The sequence below is a fragment of the Rhinolophus sinicus genome, linkage group LG06, assembly GCF_036562045.2.
Source record: "Rhinolophus sinicus isolate RSC01 linkage group LG06, ASM3656204v1, whole genome shotgun sequence".
Taxonomy (NCBI): domain Eukaryota; kingdom Metazoa; phylum Chordata; class Mammalia; order Chiroptera; family Rhinolophidae; genus Rhinolophus; species Rhinolophus sinicus.
Genome location: NC_133756.1, coordinates 151,001,154 through 151,019,847, shown reverse-complemented (window position 1 = coordinate 151,019,847; position 18,694 = coordinate 151,001,154). Strand labels below are relative to the sequence as shown.

Sequence of the window (18,694 nt, the reverse complement as noted above, 5' to 3'; positions counted from 1 at the left end):
TGTGATTCTGTTGAATGTATTCCACATTCAAATATAGAATGTATTCCATATTTGCAGAACACGTGAGATAAATAACAAGCTTCCTTTTTATATTCATTTAACCAATCCTGGTTTAAATATTATGCTTCTAATTTTCTAATGGGACACATGACAGGCTTTGGCAGTAGTAATTTCTGGCATGAATGAGTTTCAAATTTTGTTTTAAATATCTGATATAGTTCATGGACTATTAATCTACCCAATTTTTACCTTTAAATTTGCAGCCCAGTTCAGTTTTATGTGAATATTTACTTTAAAAATTTAAAAATATATTCATAATGGGTTTTTTAAATATTTTTAAAAGATCATGTATCTTTAGCTGACCGGATCAATGTGATAACTTTTGAATTTCTGAACTTTTATAATTTCATAGCTTGGTTGTTATTTTAGCATCTATCAATAACTACCCCAGTGTGTACTAAACACACAGGTAATAATGCCTTCCTTTATTTAAATTATGTAATTCACAAGAATATACAAATACCACGTGAACAGAACCATAGGGCATCACATCCAGCTGACAGATAGCTTAATGAGTTTCCTTTCATCTTCTGTTAAAACTGTCATCTCATCTGAAAAAGAAAGGTACTTAGAAGGTTAGTCTTGAGAAAACTCTTTTGGGGGGGAGAGAGGAGGCATTACTACATTTGTCTACCCCTCATAAAAATAACTTTAGATTTTCTTGAGAGAGGATTCTCTGAGAATCTTATTCTTTTTCCTTTAAATTATATACATTTCATTGAGGTTGAATGCATAGGAAAATAAAAAGAAATATAGAAATATTCATAAAATTTCTTCCTGACTCAAATCCTACAGTCCTCTTGAAACTCTCAGGGTGAAGTTCTATTATCTGGTGAATTGATCAGGGAGGACAAACAATCCACATAGTTCAGGCTCCTCCAATCTTTTTTCAGTGAGGAAAACATTTTTTTCCTTCGAATTATTTGAATAACTGCTACAACTCTTCAGTTCAATTTGCATGTCTAGACAGGAAACTAGACTGAATAAGGCTTGGGAGGACTGTGATTTCTAAAACGTTTTTTGTTTTTTTTTGAAACTGCATTTTAAATTGTAATTCTTACTCTCTTCCATGTGTTACCTCACTGACAGTTTGCATCTGAGGCCTTCCAGAGATCTTGTGATGTTTTAAGCAGTCATTATCCAGAAATACATATACATGTTTTAAAACTTACCAGGGTCTGTTTTACTTTTCCTCTTAAAAGCCCACCACAGATCTTCTTAATTTGGCACTTATATGCAGGAAAATATGAATTATCTCCCTCCAAAACCCAGTTTTCCTGAACAAATAAAAGTTTTACCTTTTTATACACAAAGAAAAAGTATTTGTGGTTTTATAAACGTTGCTGTTTATAACTCTTTAAAGGTGATACTTAAAGGTAACTCTCTTTAGAGAAGAAAACGGAATGCAGGAATAGTTTAATGTGTTAATCATAAGATTTGTTCAATTACATTTTGCTAAAACCCTTTTTTAAAAAAGTTATTGATCATTTCATAAGTCAAAAACCAGGCTTTTGTCTTTAAAAATTATGTTGTTTAAGAAATATGCAAAAAGAAATCTAAAGCTTTATTCATCATTCTTTCAAATGGCTAATAGCAGACTGGAAAGAGTTAAAAATGTGATTGAACGAAGGTGGTCAAAAGGTACAAACATCCAGTTATAAGATAAATAATTACTGAGGATGTAATGCACACAATGACAATATGATATGTTTGAAAGTTGCTAAGAGGTCAAATCCTGGAAGTTCTCATCACAAGAAAAAAATTTTTTTGTAACTATATGAGGTAATGGATGTTAACTAAACTTACTGTGGCAATTATCTTGTAATACATGTATGTCAAATCATTATCTGTACACCTTAAACTTACACAGTGCTGTCCATCAATCATATCAATTATAAAACTGAAAAATAACAAACAAAATGTATGATTAAATCATCTCTCATAAATGTCAGCTTATTGCTCCAGTAATTTGCTATATGGATAAAGCAAGACCTTGCATGGAATCCTTCATTTTCCAACCATTTTAAATAAATTATTCTCCCTCCAGATTAAAACCTGAAAAGTAAAGCTTTAGCCACAAAATCCAGAAAAACTGTACACGTCTTTGAATTTTGTTCATTACTCGAGCAACATTATTTTTTCTTGTTGTAATTTTTGCTGAGACCCTCAGAATGGTTTCTGGAAAACATACACTGGCATCACGAATGGTACCCGTTCGTTATTAATCAAATTGAGCTAACCAAGAGAAAAAAGAAATTCAAAACAAAAAAAGTTTTGATCATAAACCTTGTAGAACTGTTAAACCCCATCACAAAGTTAAAATTAATAAGATTGCCTTTTGAAAATGGTCCTTTCTTAAGTCATTTGGTTTGGGTGCACCTAGATAAATTCTTATAGGCCTTTCTCCCCACAAAAATTTTCCCAGTAGGATTCAATTTTCCAATAGGGATCAAAACAGCAAAAGAGAAAACTCCCTATTCCCCAAACGTTGTGCAGTCTGTTCACCTACCTGAACCTGTATCTCCCTTACTAAGCTAATCAACTTCTGGTTTACCCTCTCCAAGGACAGAGCCCATGCAACTTTACAAAAACACTTCAAATTGTTCAGGGTGCAAACCCTTCTGTATTTTGAATAAAGGGGGAAAGATCAGAGCACCAGCTACATAACCAGCTACATGCTTCCTTTAGTAGGAGGCAGCTTTTGTCTTCAGAAGTGAAGACTTTACAACTCAGTAGATGGATATTGGCTAAGATAACCCATAAGTATGGAGACCATTCAGTGTGGATTTTCTAGCGCAGTCCCAACTTCAGAAAATGTTATTTTTGTCAATAAAAACAGTATTAAACAAGAACTAAATGTGATGAAAATTTATAACTGAAAGACTTTGTCTATCAACAGACTCATAATTCAGGAAAAAGGACATTCAGATAAAAATATCCCCATTTCTACTAGTTGGGAAACTATTGTCGTCATCAAGCCTAAGAATTTGGAAAATATTTCTTTATAAGGGATAGAAGTATGAATTCTAAGTTTTCAGTCCTCAGGCTCCCCTGACGGTACACTGTCTGGTAACCAGGGTATGGGTTTATATTTTCATTTTGAGACATACTGGTGACCAGTCCCTTTACTCTTGATCGATTATTATATATTCATTTCCATCTATATAACCCTAAAATAACCAATCAGTTTCATCAATTCTGTCAATACTATGGGGACTAGAACAAGGCAAGTCAGTTGTTGAATTCTGTTCAGAAGCTGTTCACACAACAGATTCCATCTGGTTGACCCACGTAGCCATGACCTGAAGGGTTCTTGTTGATTCCCTGACACAGCCAACAGAAGGGAGGGAAGGAAAGACCTCAGTCTTCTTCTCCACCTCACACACCACCTATTAAGAGAGTTCTGACTATACAAGACTGGCCCATACACGAAAAATAGAGTGTTCACGGTGGCCCTTGCAGGTCTGAGGAATCTACAGATCCAGTAGAGGGGGAAAGTATACTTCGGTTTTTGGCCAAAACATTTGGGTTTTATGCATTTCTGAGAAAGAGCATATGGAACTTGAATAAATCTTTTGAAAATCTTTGTTTATTATTGTTGTTGTCATTGTTTGCTTGGGTTGTTTTTTTAACTGTAAGTCTACAAAGCAATTTGATCACTGTGTTTCTAAATAATTGTTGGTAAGTGTCCATTTAAATTTCTACTTGAAAGTAAAAATAACCTGGAATTGTGTCTATTTTATTGTGGTCGTGATTTAGGGAACATTATGTCTGTTTCATAGACTCTGATCCTCTTAAGTCTTACCAGCAAACAAATAACATTTTCTAGATTATTGGTAACCTACATTATTGTTCCTGGGGTTCTTGAGCTGAATTTCTGTGCAAATGTCTTCATAACTTAAACAAATAAGTAAACCAGTGTAGCTTGGCTCAGAGGTAACGAATGGACCACAGCTGCTTCTCTGTCTTTTAGGTTGCCCAGCCTTTGAAAAACTGATACAATCTACAGTGGAATGGTCATCCATCATACCTGTTTTATGTAACATACATATTTAATATTTTGATGGGTCTGTCAAGAAAAATAATGTATCCAGGAAATACTAAGTTGGTTTACACCGAACAATACTGGTGTATCAGCATGTGAGAGTACTTTTCCATGACCATGTCACGTAACTATTTCTTAGTTTTCCCTTTTCTTAAATGATCTCATTCTAACAATTATAACATCTTACAGGTATATATGACTTTAGTGCTTTTACAGACAGTATCTCTTTTGATATGTGTCAGTAATAATATTATTATTAGCTCCATTTCAGGGAAATTAAAAGCCTAGACTCTCAAATGAGACTGATGAGAATTTGAATCTTGGTCCCCTTAATTTTCTCGCTGTCTAATCTTGAACAAGCTTCATAGGCTTTCTGAGCCTCAGTGTACATATCTGTAAAATGGGGATGATAATGTTGTTTACTCCATAGGATTGCTGTGAGGTTAAAATGCATCAAAGTGCCGAGTATAGTGGCTGGCACAAAGTAAGTGCTCAGTAAATGTTGGTATTTAAAGAGAAGGTAAACAAAGCTTAGAGACATTGAGAATTGTGTCCTTAATGTAGCGAAGGCCAGGCCCCAGGTTAGCTGCCTTCAGAGCCAAGGATGAAGCTCTCTCACTTTGTTTGCAATGCAGTTGTTTTAAAGTGTGACTCAGCATTGTTCCTAACTACCTTCTGCCTATATACTGATCAAACACAAAAGCACTTTTTCCTTGTAACCAGTGGACGTCAAAACCATCCACAGATGCCCTCATGAAAGTCAGTGGACAGCTGGACCTTGCCCTGGTACAGCGAAATGCAGCAAGATTAACCGATAAAAGCAAACCACTGAGAAAAAATATGCCAAAATGATGAGCTTCAGCAGTAGCTCAGTGCCCCGGCAGGAAGCTGCTCCAAGAAGCAAGCTGGTAAGTGAGACTGAGGAAAGTCTCAAGGTTTCTACATGAACGTATTTTAGTTTCTCTTTTTAAACAGACATTCTTAGTACACATGATCCAGCTATTCTGTTGGTTTCAAAGGACAAGTACATTGGCTTGAATGTGTGGTGTCCAGAACTTCCAAACATAGATACCAGTCCCATTAAATCATCACACATGTATTCTTTTCCAACGCTGTAGAGAAAGCTTATAAATGACACTCATTTTGGTACTATGGTTCTCTGAGTTTTCTAATGAGGCTCTCTCCCTTGAGTTCTAAGTGGGGCTGGTCTCAAGAACAAAGTTCTTTGTCACTGCTGCACATCTCTGCTCCCTATGTGCTTTCTGAGTCACTTCAGTTTAATTTATTTACCCTTTGGCTGCTTTCAATGTATGTTTGAGCCCACTAATGTTTGTGGGGAATACGTCATAATCACACGCAATAAAACCATGGTCCTTTCATTTTAACCTTGGAGCCAGTGCCATTCCATCTCAGAAGTTAGCGTTCTAGGCTCTTGAGCCCTAAATTATAGTTTCAGGTCACATTCTAATCCTGAATCCTCAGAAACTGATAGTGATTTTTCACAATGTCAAGTTCAGCGTTTTCTTAAATGGAATTGTGCAAGTGGTTTGCCAGGGGAGGGATACTCTGTTTTGTTTCTGGAAGAGCTAAAAGATGAAGAGAGATGGAATATAAATGTAGAAATAGAGCCAAAATTCAAGTCACCCTTCAGTAGGGCATTTTTTGAGATGGCTATTATTACTATGAGTGACTTTCAAAACAATAGCTCTCAAATATTTAACCAAAAGTATATAGTGCAAGATGGTTCAATTTCTTTGTTTGGAGAAATGTCAGTGGGAATATATCTTTAACATACACAGTGTAAAAAACATTTCTTGGTTTTATAGGAGGCATAGTTGTCAAGTACCATCTGAAATTCTTCATGAAATTAAAAAACAACAACAAACAAACAACAAAAAAGAACAGCCACCAGGGCTTGAGGTTCTTCTTCAACCAGTACAAGGAAAATTAAAAATTCTAACCCAGGATCTCTGAAGATGACACATATTTTTCATGTGGAAAAAAAAAATGAACATAAATTAATAAAATCAAAACTATCTTGATGTTATTATCTTAGAGGAAAATTCCCTGGAACTTAGGCATCTCTTTAGATTCTTTCTTCAGCAGGAGACTCCTTCCAAAAAGAAAAGAAAAATAACAATTATATAGAATAATTACAGAACTCCGGTTGACAAGAGAAACAGGACACTCATTTTCTGACTTTAAAATGGGCCTGGGTAGATCTGTTCAAATTCAGGTCTTCCTAGTAAATAAGATGTTACCTTTCCAAACGCAAAGTCCACCTATTTGGTTTCATAAACTGTATGTCTAAGGCAGTTTCCTTAGACATTACAAATAAAATATGAGCTCCCGAGTACATGGCTCAATCCGTGTACAAAGATACTTAAGGAGATGATTCACTAATCAGGAACCTTGCAAACAGCAGAGAGAATAGACAATGGCACCTCCTGTCTATGAGGACATGCGATTTCATGACCTGGAAAGACGTGTATAGAATGGGCCCTTGATGGTCCACACTAGCTGCAAAGCACGGGTCCAGACACTACTTCCAACCCTATTCATTGCTGTCTTCCTGCTGGGTGCTGGGTGACTCAGGGGCTTGGTTTTGGCATACACAGACTTCCTCCTCTGAATTTCAAAGGCCATTTAGTTCGACAGCCACAGAATGGAGTGGTTCATGACTCAGGGAACAACTGTTTGGTGGCCAAAGAGAAATGATCTTGCCATAATAACAGCCTGCAATCTGTTTCTCCTTCCTTCCTGAAATCTCAAAGATCACAGGAAGAACTCATTCCTGGGAGATTAACTCTCAGGTAGAGCAGTGGAAACAAAATCCTAGAGAGACCCACTGCTTCTAGTCTGCATCACGATCCCTACTGACCCTCCCAATCTCATCACCCCCAAGTCAGTAGCGGAACTAGTCTGAAAGTCTTCTGCTGAGAATTAGTGATAATTTAGGATAGTGATTTTTTTTTTTTTTTAGCAAGTTTCCTGTATCTCAAGAGTCATGGTCATCGTAATCGTCACCTGGTTTCTTAAGCAGTCTAGATTAGGCACTGAAAATCTCCCTGAGTCACTCATCAAGTTTTGCCCATTCTTGAAGGTCACTTGAATATCAAAAGAGAGATTGGTGACTGAAGCTGATGAGATGGAAGATGCTAAAATAGTGCAGAGTGAAAAACCTATGGACTAATGGAATGCCTGACTCTTTGATTGTCAAGCATGTCTCACCACCACCAAATCCCAGTAAAGTTTTTATAGCTCTCCAAAACTTAACATGGATTTTTCTTTTTCTTTTTTTTTTTTCTTTTGAGTTTGGGGGAAAGGGGAGTAACGGAGGGGATAGAAGAGAGACGATAACAAAATCCTTCTCTGACATGAAGGCAGTGTAAAAGTTAAAAATGTAGAGTTTTGGGTATAGACCACCTGGGATCAAATCCCAACTCCTACTATTAACATTGTAACCTTGGGCAAGTTATACCATCTCTTTATATCTCAGTTTTCTAATTTGTAAAATGGGGATAATATAGGCACCGACCACATAGGGTTGTTGTGAAGATTAAATAAGTTAAAATATGTGAAGCACTTAAAACAATGCCTAACACATGATACACATTCAGAAATTTAGCTAATATTGCAAGAAGAGTTAATTCTTTTAAGTTTTAAATTACTTTCATACTGAGTATTATATTTTTTAAAGTAAAGATTTTTGACCCTTCCAGTGTGTCTTCCCTACTTTTACATTTGCTTGACCCTCTTTTTCCTCGTCTAATACTCATTTTCTCTCATTTATAGTCACACACAAAAGCACACAACCACATTTACAGGAAAAGCAGAGTTTCTGAACAACATCTTAAATTCTACATATCACGTTGGCCATGCTCTTTGTCTATTAAAAAATATATTTATTCACAAGCCTTTTCTGAGATATCTCATTTCTCAAAGGTAAAGCGATAGCCACCTAAAATGGAGGGTAATGAACAACTGAATGTGAATCTCTCAGTTGTACTAGAGACTTACACCTTCAGCTGTGATAGAGTAATAGTACCAGTCTAGTCCTCCTGCTATGAATGAATATAGAACCGAAACACAAGTTTTCACACTTTAGACAATAATCCGAGAAACAATGTGATCCCTGAGAAAAGAAAAACATGATGTCAGTCCCATAATTGCCTTTCTTTTTCTTTCTTTCTTTCTTTCTTTCTTTCTTTCTTTCTTTCTTTCTTTCTTTCTTTCTTTCTTTCTTTCTTTCTTTCTTTCTCTTTCTCTTTCTTCCTTCCTTCCTTTCTTCTTCTTCTTTTTTTGGGTGATTTTTTACCTAGAAGTACATTCTATATTGTGGTGCATAAAGGGGTAGCTTAAGCAAAGCAGAATTATCTCACTGAGCTGATGGGGTAAAGATTGGAGTTCAAGGTTCCTTAGGTGTGTTGGCTACCAGAGAGAAAGAGGCTGCACAAACAAAGAGAGAGCTCCAGAAATATGAATAAAAGTATCCCTGAAACTTTTGAGACATAAAAGTCTCACTGAGCACTAAATTATGCATGCATAAGGAAAGACTCTGAGTCGTGGCAAAGAACAAGTACTGAGAAACAGTGAGCTGAACAAAGATCCCAGAGATTGCATAGGTCTTGGAGACACTGGAGATTTGACCAGCCAGAATAGAGAGGCTTCACTGTGCATACGGGAATTTAATTGCAAACTCAGAAAGGCAAAATCTTAGGAGTAGAGCTATTCTAGCTCTAGAATAAGCGTTACTTTATTCTCTTCCTAAAATCTTTTAAAACAAGCCTCAAGAAGGTCAAGCTAATCTGTGAGCAAATTAACCATCTGACAGAACAAAATCAGGACTCTTCAAAGGAAGACAAATAAATCCAGTTTTGCAACAATGTAAAACCCACAATGTCCAGTATACGATGAAAAAAATCACTAGGTATATAAACAAACAGAAAAATATATCCTATAACCATGGGGGGAAGAAATAGTCAAAAGAAACAGATGCAGAGATAACACAGATGTTGGAATTAGTAAACAGGGACTTTAAAACATATCAAGAACTTAAAGCAAACTAGCCATAATAGGTGAACAGATGAGGAACCTCAGTGCAGAAATAGGAACTATAAAAAGTACAAAATGAATATTCCTTTCCCCCCTTCTTTCACCTCCCCCACCCCACTCCAATTCAAGCCGTTGTTTCTCAGTCTAGTTGTGTAGGACATAGCTCACGATGGTTGCTGGCCACTCATGCTGGCTGCCAGCCACTCAACGCCAACCTCCAGCTGCTCATGGCAGCCCAGCTCCAAAGAGAGCTGTTGTTCACAATCTTAGCTGTAGAGGGGCAGCTCACTGGCCCATATCGGAATCCAACTGGTGACCTCAGCGTTAAGAGCATGGTGCTCCAACCACCTGAGACACCCGGCCAGCCCCAAAATGAATATTCTAAAAGTAAACATTATTATATCTGAAATAAAAAAAAAATTGTTGAGTGAGCTTAACAGCAGGTTGGACATTGCAGAAGAAGAAACCAAAGAACTTGAAGCACAGAAACAAAAAAGACTGAAAAAATGAAGAGATCCCAGAGGCAATATAAAATGATCTAATACAGATGTAACCGGAGTCCCAGGAGGAGAGGAAAGAGACTGAGTCAGAAAAGGTATTTGAAGACTCAATGACCAACTTTCCCTCCACATTTGATAAAAAAATGTCAACCTAGGTATACCAGAAAGTTAACAAACCTCAAGAAGCGAAGACAGAAACAAAACCACACCCAGACATATTGTACTCACATTGCTGAAGCCAAAGATAAATAGAAAAATCTCTAAAATAGCCAGACAATCACATAGTAGGGAAAAAAATTTTAAATATTGCCAACCTCTCATCACAAACAATGAAACACAGAATTCAATGGAATCACATTTTTAAAGTGCTGGACGGAACAGAAGAAAAACTTGCCAATTGAAAATTCTATGTCCAGTGAAAATCTGTTTGAAAAAGTGAAGGGAAAATAATAACTTTTTTAGATAAAGAAAAGCTGAGCTAATTTACTAGTAGACCTGCACTATCAGAAGTGTTAAAGAAAGTCCTTCAGGCTGAAGGAAAATTGTATACACATAGGAGCAAAGAGCGTAGTATATGTATGTAGACAAATATAAGAATTTTTGTTTATTAATTTCATAATTTCCTTAAAAGTAATTGTGTAAAAGTCTGGTTTATTTTATATGCAGAAATAAAATATATAAAATATCACATTGCAACATTCTTGCAATACATATGAAATGGCATCCTAATAATTCATGGGAGGCTATGCCAAGTTAAGAATGGAAATAATAATTCTTTGACCAACTAGAAAAAATGAAAACTAAATATATAGTTAAAAGCTAATAGAGGGGATAAAACAGTGAGAAAGAATTCTAAATTATTATAAAAGAAGGAGAACAAAAACAAAGACTGATGGGACATATCGAAAACAAATAACAAGATGGTAGGCTTAAATCCAACTGTATTAACAATTACGTTAAATATAAATTGCTTATATACTCCAGTGAAAAGGCAGTTATTGTCACACTGGATAAGAAAGCAAGATCTAATTATATGCTAAAGAGTTTTACTTTAAACATAAACAAACAGATTAGTTAAAAGAAAGAAGAATGGGAAAAGATATAATGTATAAATACTAATCATAAAAAGCTGGAGCATGATATAATATTAGACAAGATTAATATCAGACAATAGAACAGAGATAAAAAATAATATTTCATAATGGTAACAATCTATTCATCAAGAAGAAATAATAATCCTAAATGAGTATGCACCTAATCACAGTATCTCAAAATACATGAAGCACAAACAAACAGAACTAAAGGGAGAATTAGACAAATCCACAATTATTGTTAAATTTGAATTCTCCTGTCTCAGTAGTAGATAGGACAAGTAGACAAAAAATTAGTAAGAATATCATAAGATTGGAACAGTACTATCAACCAACTTAATCTAATTAACACTTACTGAACACTAAACCCAACAGGTTCAGAATACATTTTTTTTCAAGTGCCCAGGGAATGCCCACAATGGTAGAACACATATGGAGACATAAAACAAGTTTCAAAAAATTTCACAGGATTAAAATCACATACAGTATGTTATCTGACCACAAAAGAATTATAAATCACTAGCAGAAAGAGATCTAAAATAGCCCCAAATTTATTGAATTTGAAATAAATAATAATTTTTAAAATCACATATGAAAAGCTGTGGGATGCAGCTAAAGCAGTGTTTAGAGGGAAATTTAGAGCTTTTTTTTTTTTTTAACTTATATTAGAAGAGGGGAAAGATTTAAAATAAACAATGTAGGAAGCTAGAAAAAGAAGACAAAGTTAAAGCCAAAATACATAGAAATAAAAATAATAATAAAGATAAGAACAGAAATTAATAAAACAGAAAACATAAAATTAAGAAAATCAAATATTGGTTATTTCAGAAAGATCAATAAAATAAAGATATTCTTTGGTAGACTGTTCGAGGAAAAAAACAGAAAATACAAATTAACATTATACAAAATGAAAGACAGGCACCCCTATGGATCTTTCAAACATTAAAGGATAATAAAAGATTATTATGAACAATTTTATGACAATATATTTGAAAATTTAGTTGAAATAGATTTTGTGTCCTAGACACTGATATAAGAAGAAGTTGAAAACCCAAATAACCCTGTATCCTTTACCTATACGGGAAGAATTAAAAACTTTCCCCAAAGAAAATTCCAGGCTTAGATGATTTCACTGGTGAATTCTACCATTTAAATTCTACCAATGTTCTATAAATTTCTTCAGAAAATAGAGGAGGGAATTATGAAACTAGCATAACCCTGATAATAGACAAGGACATTTCAAGAAAAGAAAATTATAACTAATAACTTCCTTGAATATAGACAAAAATATGTAACACAACTTTAGCAAACTAAATTCAACAATTTATGAAAATGACGGGTGGTTGGTTAGCTCAGTTGGTTAGGGCCAGGTGCTCTTAACAACAAGGTTGCCGGTTCAATCCCCACACGGGCCACTGCAAGCTGCGCCCTCCACAACTAGATTGAACCAACTACTTGACTTGGAGCTGATGAGTCCTGGAAAAACACACTTAAATAAATAAAAGTTTAAAAACAAAACAAAACAAACGAAAAAACAATATATGAAAATGATAATACACTGGGACTAAATAGAGCTAATTCTTGAGTGCAATATTGGTTTTACATTTGAAAATCAATGTAATTCCCTATATTTAAAAAATATAGGGGAACAGTCACATGATCATTTCAAGATATGCAGGAAAAGAACTTAGCAAAATTCAATGATCATTCATGGGGGAAAAAAACACACCAGTTTTAGTAAACCAGGAATGATGGGAACTTCCATAACCTGATAAAGAGCATTTATGAATAACCTACAACTAACTTCCCCCACCCTGCTAAGTTCTGGGACAAGCAACAATGTCTGTTTTCACCATTTCTCAACACTGTATTGAATGTCCTAGTCAGGGCAAAAAGCGGGGGAAGAAACAAAAACCACAAAGTTTAAGACAAAAGAAGGGCAAACTTTTTATTCATGGACAACATCTATACTAGAAATAAGGGTCAGATCCAGTAATATTACTGACCGTGTTACCAGTCACCAAACCACATAACCATGTAGACAACTGTCAGGAAATCCCCCTCATAGTCTGGGCCTGACGTTTCACAAATCAGGCCAAAACAAGGGCAAAGAACACTGCTATGAAGGAATTGTTTTCCACAATGGAAAGAACCCTGGGCTAGCAGTACCCTTTGCTGAATTTGCCAGTAAGAAACTGTGACTTTGATCAGTCACTTCACCTCATCTTTGCCTCTATAATTTCATCTGTAAAATGGGAAAGTTAATCATTTCCAACCATAAGATTGCAATTTTGGTCCTGATTAGGCAAATATTTGTTCATGAAGCTTCTAGCCCTAGACAAAATTAGGGTAGCAGGAGCAATGCTCCATCATTCCCAGGGTCCTGAGAGTATAGAGAATCTAGCCTCCATGAGCTCTATCTCAAAAATATACCAAAGACACATCTGCTTCTCGCCGTCTCCCACTGTCATCTCTCACATGCAATCGCTTTTTAATTGGTCTCCTTGTTTACATTTTTGCTTTTCTTCAATCCATCCTCCACCATCAGCCAAAGAGACATTTTTAAGACTAGGTCAGAGCACATCATTCTTCTGCTTAAAACCCTCCAATGGCTTTCTCATTGATCTTGGAATTAAACACTAATTCCTGATTGAGGAAAATAAGGCATAAAATGTGGCTCCTGGCTACTTTTCTAACTTGACCATTGAGCTTTTGTCTCGTCTTGCTTACTACCCTTCAGCTGCACTGGCCTGACTGTTCCTCCAGTATGCCAATCCTGTTTCTGCTTCATGGCCTTGATGTTTCCTGGGACATCTCCTGCCAGATCTGGACACGGCCAGCTCCTTCTCTTCACCCAGGTTTCAGAGAGGCCTCTCTCAACCATCCTATCTAAAAACTCTCCTTCACTTTAGCCATTTTCATTTTCTTCATTTTTCAATTCAATTGGTGATTTTCCTTACACATTATCTGCTGCCTTCACTAGACTTTATCTCTCTTGTTCACAGCTGTTTCCCTTTGTCTGGCACAGTGTCTTTCATACATTAGATGCTCAATAGACCTGTTTGAATGAATGAATGAATGAATGAGCTCCACCCCATCAGACTATATCTTGCTTGAGCTGCCACTGGACCAGCCTGTCTCTGGGTCAGCCCAGACCAAACCCAGACTTTTCCCAGTCTGCCTCTTAAAGCAACAAATGCAATGATATATGCACAATAATATATTTATTAAGCATCACCTAAGTACTCGTACTTGTTCTGTGGATGCAAAGGGTAAGATTCCTACCCAGCAGGACTCACAATCTAATGATGAAGATAGACCAAAAATAATAATAATTATTATTACAATATTATAACATTCTAATAATTATTAGAATAACAACCATAATTTTAATAGCTAAAATTTCATGAATACTTTCCAGTTTTCAAAGTACTTTCCCATGAATTATATAATTTGAAACCAAGAGAGTGGCCATCTTTTTCTATCATTATTTTCAACCAGGAAGGAGTAATTCAAAGAGAAGATGACAAAGGGACCCTGACATAGTGGAAGGAACATGGGGTTTGGAATTCTCTAGAAGACTTACATTCATCACTTTAAAATATTATAATAATAATAATAATAACAACTTTTTATTAAGAACCTACTATGAGCTCAAGCAGGACTAAGTTAATCCATACAATTAACTCAGAGTCAGTATATAATGGGTGGCCTTGGGAAAGTAACCTAGCCTCTGTAAATCTCAGTTTCTTTTTCCTAAAATGGTGAAAATTTACATAGTTGTCAGAGTTTGAAATAATATACAATGGGTAGTTGGTAAATGGGAAGAATTAAAAATATTAATTACAGTTTTTAATAGTTACCGGAAATCAGCTACCTTAGAGGAGCCTGTTGGCAACAAACACAAGTGGTGGTCACAGCCCAGGTGTCATTTGCTCCTGACCAGAGCTGTGTTGACCACTGCGGAGACTGGTATCCTTGCTAGGCCAGAGTCAGTGAGGCTTCATGCCCAATCTGGGAGTGGGCAGTTCTGAAGGATTAAAACAAAACAAGATAAAACCACTCACAACTCCATTAAACATAAATTTTATACGGTAAATTCTTAATTGTAATGCTTTATCCACTTGTAAAACAAATGACTGTTTCTGACATGCCACAAAACTGGCCCTAAGCAAGAACTCATGAACCAATCTGGAATTGGGGGAAGGGCAGGCTTCATAAAAGAAATGTCATTTGAGCTGGATCTGGAAGGATGGGTAATGAGATTACTCCCATGGGATGAGTAATACAAAAGCACAGGATAACACGAAATATTTGGTATCCCATCTACATATTTTTAAAGTAGATTTACCTTTCTGGTACTGTTTTCTATGTTGTAGCTATTGCTCTTTTTTTAAAAAAAATAATATTAAAATAACTTGCACATTCCCTGAGCATGTCAATTAAAGATATCGAAGATTTTTTGGGAGTTATTTTGGGTGTCAGGAAGAAGACAAGCTGGATTCACGATCTGACATATTATAGATCAAATAGGCAGTCAGCACACAGATAACAGAAAATCAAACGAGCTTTAGGAAGGACCAAATTTTAAAATTTTGGAACACTGGACTTCCCTAAAGAATTTTCAAGAAAATGTGCTCGTTGTCTGCCAAGGGGCAATCTCGGAAGTGCTAAAGGATGCCCACAGAAGGAAAAACACCACGTTCCTCTAGAAGACCTTATATATTCCCCAGGTATTATTTATCAATGAGTTACTAAGAGTGGGTGCTCACATCAGTGTATTCATGCAGGTTCATGGGCACATTCCACTGATGGATGTAGCAATGAGGGGAAAAATGCCACTTTTTGGTAGCATTAATTTAAAGATGCCCAAGAACAAACATTTCCAAAGATCTCCCCTGCTGCTCATGGTCCACCAAAAGCATCTCGTAATGTCTTATTTCCTGGAAAGGAAACCCTCTGTAATGAGCCCCTACCATATACTAGGACTATACGCGTATGTATACAACCATGACAACGAGGTCGGTATTATTATCTCCATTTACATGTGAGGAAACTGAGGCTCAGGTCACTCAGCCAGTATTTCAACCCACATCTTCTGTCTCCATTAGGCTTCCTCCTAAGTACCAGTATCTTCTAAGTACTTCCTAAGACAGGTTCTGAGCTGGTCACGTGAAACCAAGAATCGACGAGAAGTCAGAGACCGTATACTCTGTGGACTCCTGTCTGCTTACCACCCTGTCTTTAATCAAAACAATCATTAATCACCAATTATGTGCCAAACGTTGTGTTGGATACTGGGGAACTATAGATGCATAAACATACCCCTAGTTTCAAAGATTTCATCATGTAGTAAGGAACTCAGTTTTATGCTGGGTCTCTGTGATGCCAGATTATTTTTTTAATCCCTTCATATCGGAATCAACCTACCCAAATAATAATGGAACAACCCAAGTGGCTAAAAAGAGAAAAATACGTTGAGAAAGGAATCCTTTAAGAAAAGGGGTGGGAAAACTATATTCCTAATTTTTCTTTCTAGTAACAATTAGGAAACATGACCCTCATTTTATGCCTTGCTACTAGCCTTGCAGAAAGGAGCAGATGAAAACACAAACGATGCAACCATAGGTAATGGACTTAAACTTTCCAGATCTTGTTTTCCTTATGGGACTAATAATTCCAGTTCTGAGTCTCTCAGAGTTGCTAATAAGGACCATATCAAAATCCTGCTGATGGAAGCCATATGGCGCAACCATCTCATTTTATAAATGGGGAGATAGTTCAGGAGAGAGAAAGTGACTTGTTTAAACTGTCATTGCTCGTTAGTAGCAGATCTAGAATCAGAACACATGCCTCCTTGACAGGTTGGAGGTTGTCTTCCCTGACCAGGAATGCAGAATCTGTAGGCGGTTAAATATATCCTGAATTGTATTCATCATAGCTTACATGGTAAAAGCTTTCCCTGTGCTTTATAAAGGAGTTGCACATACATTATCTTTACTATTCTGAGATTCTAAACCTCAGCGGGCCCCTATGAGGCAGTAAGGGTAGATACCTTTATTCCCATTTTACTGATGAGGAGAGTGAGACTCAGAGGAATCATAAGATTTTCCCAACATCACACACAGCATGCAGCAGAGACAGAACGTAGATCCAGGTTTTTAACTCCAATCCATTACCCTTGTAACTCCTACACATTGAGTTTGGAGCAGGCAGAGAAAAGGAATAATACACAAAAACCAGCTCTTTGAGGCCTTCGAGAACAGCAGGACCTTACACACCCAGCTTCATTTGGAAATGAGATAGTCCTCAGTAGAGGGACTCTGTCAGTTAACTGAAGCAGACCCATTTATGCTGTGCCCTCATCCTCTTACCCACTTCCTTTAACTCTCATTTCAACTGCTTTTAATGCAAGGCCTTCCAAAGTGCTTCACTATTTGGAACAACTTTTCTGAAAAGCAATCTGGCAATGATTTAGTCTAAGAAATAATTAGGGATCTCTGTGAAGATTTAGCTACAAATATTTTCATTGCTGCATTACCTACAATAGCCAAAAAATTTTTTTAAGTTGAAAAATTTCCAACAACAAGGGATTGGTTAACTCTATCATGACACATGCATGTATTGTAGTTCTACTTAGCCATTTAAAATTATGTTGTAGTGAATAGATATTACATGAAAAACTGTTCTCAGTATATGAAGTGAAAAATGCACAGATGAGACTGGTTTTGTAAAACAAACAAAACTATACACAGATGCACACATTAAGATGCTATGTCTGAGTGGTAAGATTTGGGGGATTTTTTTTCTTCTTTTTGCTTAAGTGTACTTCCTAATTCTTTCCAAAGAAAATGTTACTTTTACTTTTCAAAAATGCATACATCATACAATTCAATTGCAAAAAAACCCCAAACAATTAAAAAATGGGCGGAGGACCTGAATAGACATTTTTCCAAAGAAGACCTACAGATGCTCAACAGGTACATGAAAAAGTGCTCAACATCACTAATCATCAGGGAAACGAGAATCAGAACCACCATGAGCTATCACCTCACACCTGTTAGAATGGCTGTTATCAAAGAGACAAGAAATAAAAAGTGTTAGCAAGGATGTGGAGAAAAAAGAACCCTTGTGCGTTGTTGGTGGGAATGTAAATTGGTTCAGCTACTATGGAAAACAGTATGGAGCTTCCTCAAAAAATTAAAACTTGCCCTCCACAACTAAATTAAAACAACTACCTGACTTGGATCTGATGGGTCCTGGAAAAACACACTTTAAAAAAAAATAAAATAAAATAAACAAACAAAACAAAAAATTAAAACTTGAACTACCATATGATCCAGCAATTCCACTTCTGGGTATTTATCCAAAGGAAATGAAAACACTAACTTGACAAGATATCTGCACCCCCACATTCATTGTAGCATTATTTACAATAGCCAAGACATAGAAACAACCTAAGTGTCCATCAGTGAATGAATGGATGAAGATACATATACACACACACATACATACATGTATACTGGAATATTATTCAGCCATAAAAATGAAGCAAATCCTACCATTGTGACAATATGGATGGACCTTGAGGGCATTATGCTAACGAAATAAATCAGATAGAGAAAGACATACTATACGATCTCACTTATTTGTAGAATCTGAAAAAAAAAGCAACTCACAGATAGAGGTGGGAGTTGGTAAGTAGGCAACGTGGATGAAGGTAGTTAAAAGATACAAACTTCCAGTTATAAAATAAATAAGTCCTGGGGATACAGAGCACAGTGACTATAGCTAATAATACTGTATAGTATATTTGAAAGTTGCTAAGAGAGTAGATCTTAAAAGTTCCCATCACAAGAAAAGAATTTGTAACTATGTGCAGTGATGAATGTTAACTATACTTCTTGTGGTGATCATTTCACGATATATGCATGTTATCGAAT

At 36.1% G+C, this 18,694-nt stretch overlaps 1 long non-coding RNA gene across 9 annotated transcripts in view; it reads right to left on the bottom strand.

Annotated features, from left to right (window-relative positions):
* Positions 1 to 18,694, bottom strand: part of LOC109455119 (uncharacterized) — a 103,291-nt gene that overhangs the window by 33,548 nt on the left and 51,049 nt on the right. For 7 of the 9 annotated variants that reach the window (XR_002138570.2, XR_002138573.2, XR_012497571.1 and 4 more), the window contains one exon: positions 14,629 to 14,781. The exons of 1 other annotated variant lie outside the window; for it this stretch is intronic. This is a non-coding gene — a long non-coding RNA (uncharacterized LOC109455119). Of the gene's footprint in view, positions 1 to 14,614; positions 14,782 to 18,694 lie in introns of all 9 variants that reach the window. One more of the 9 variants, XR_012497570.1, reaches the window with a different exon arrangement.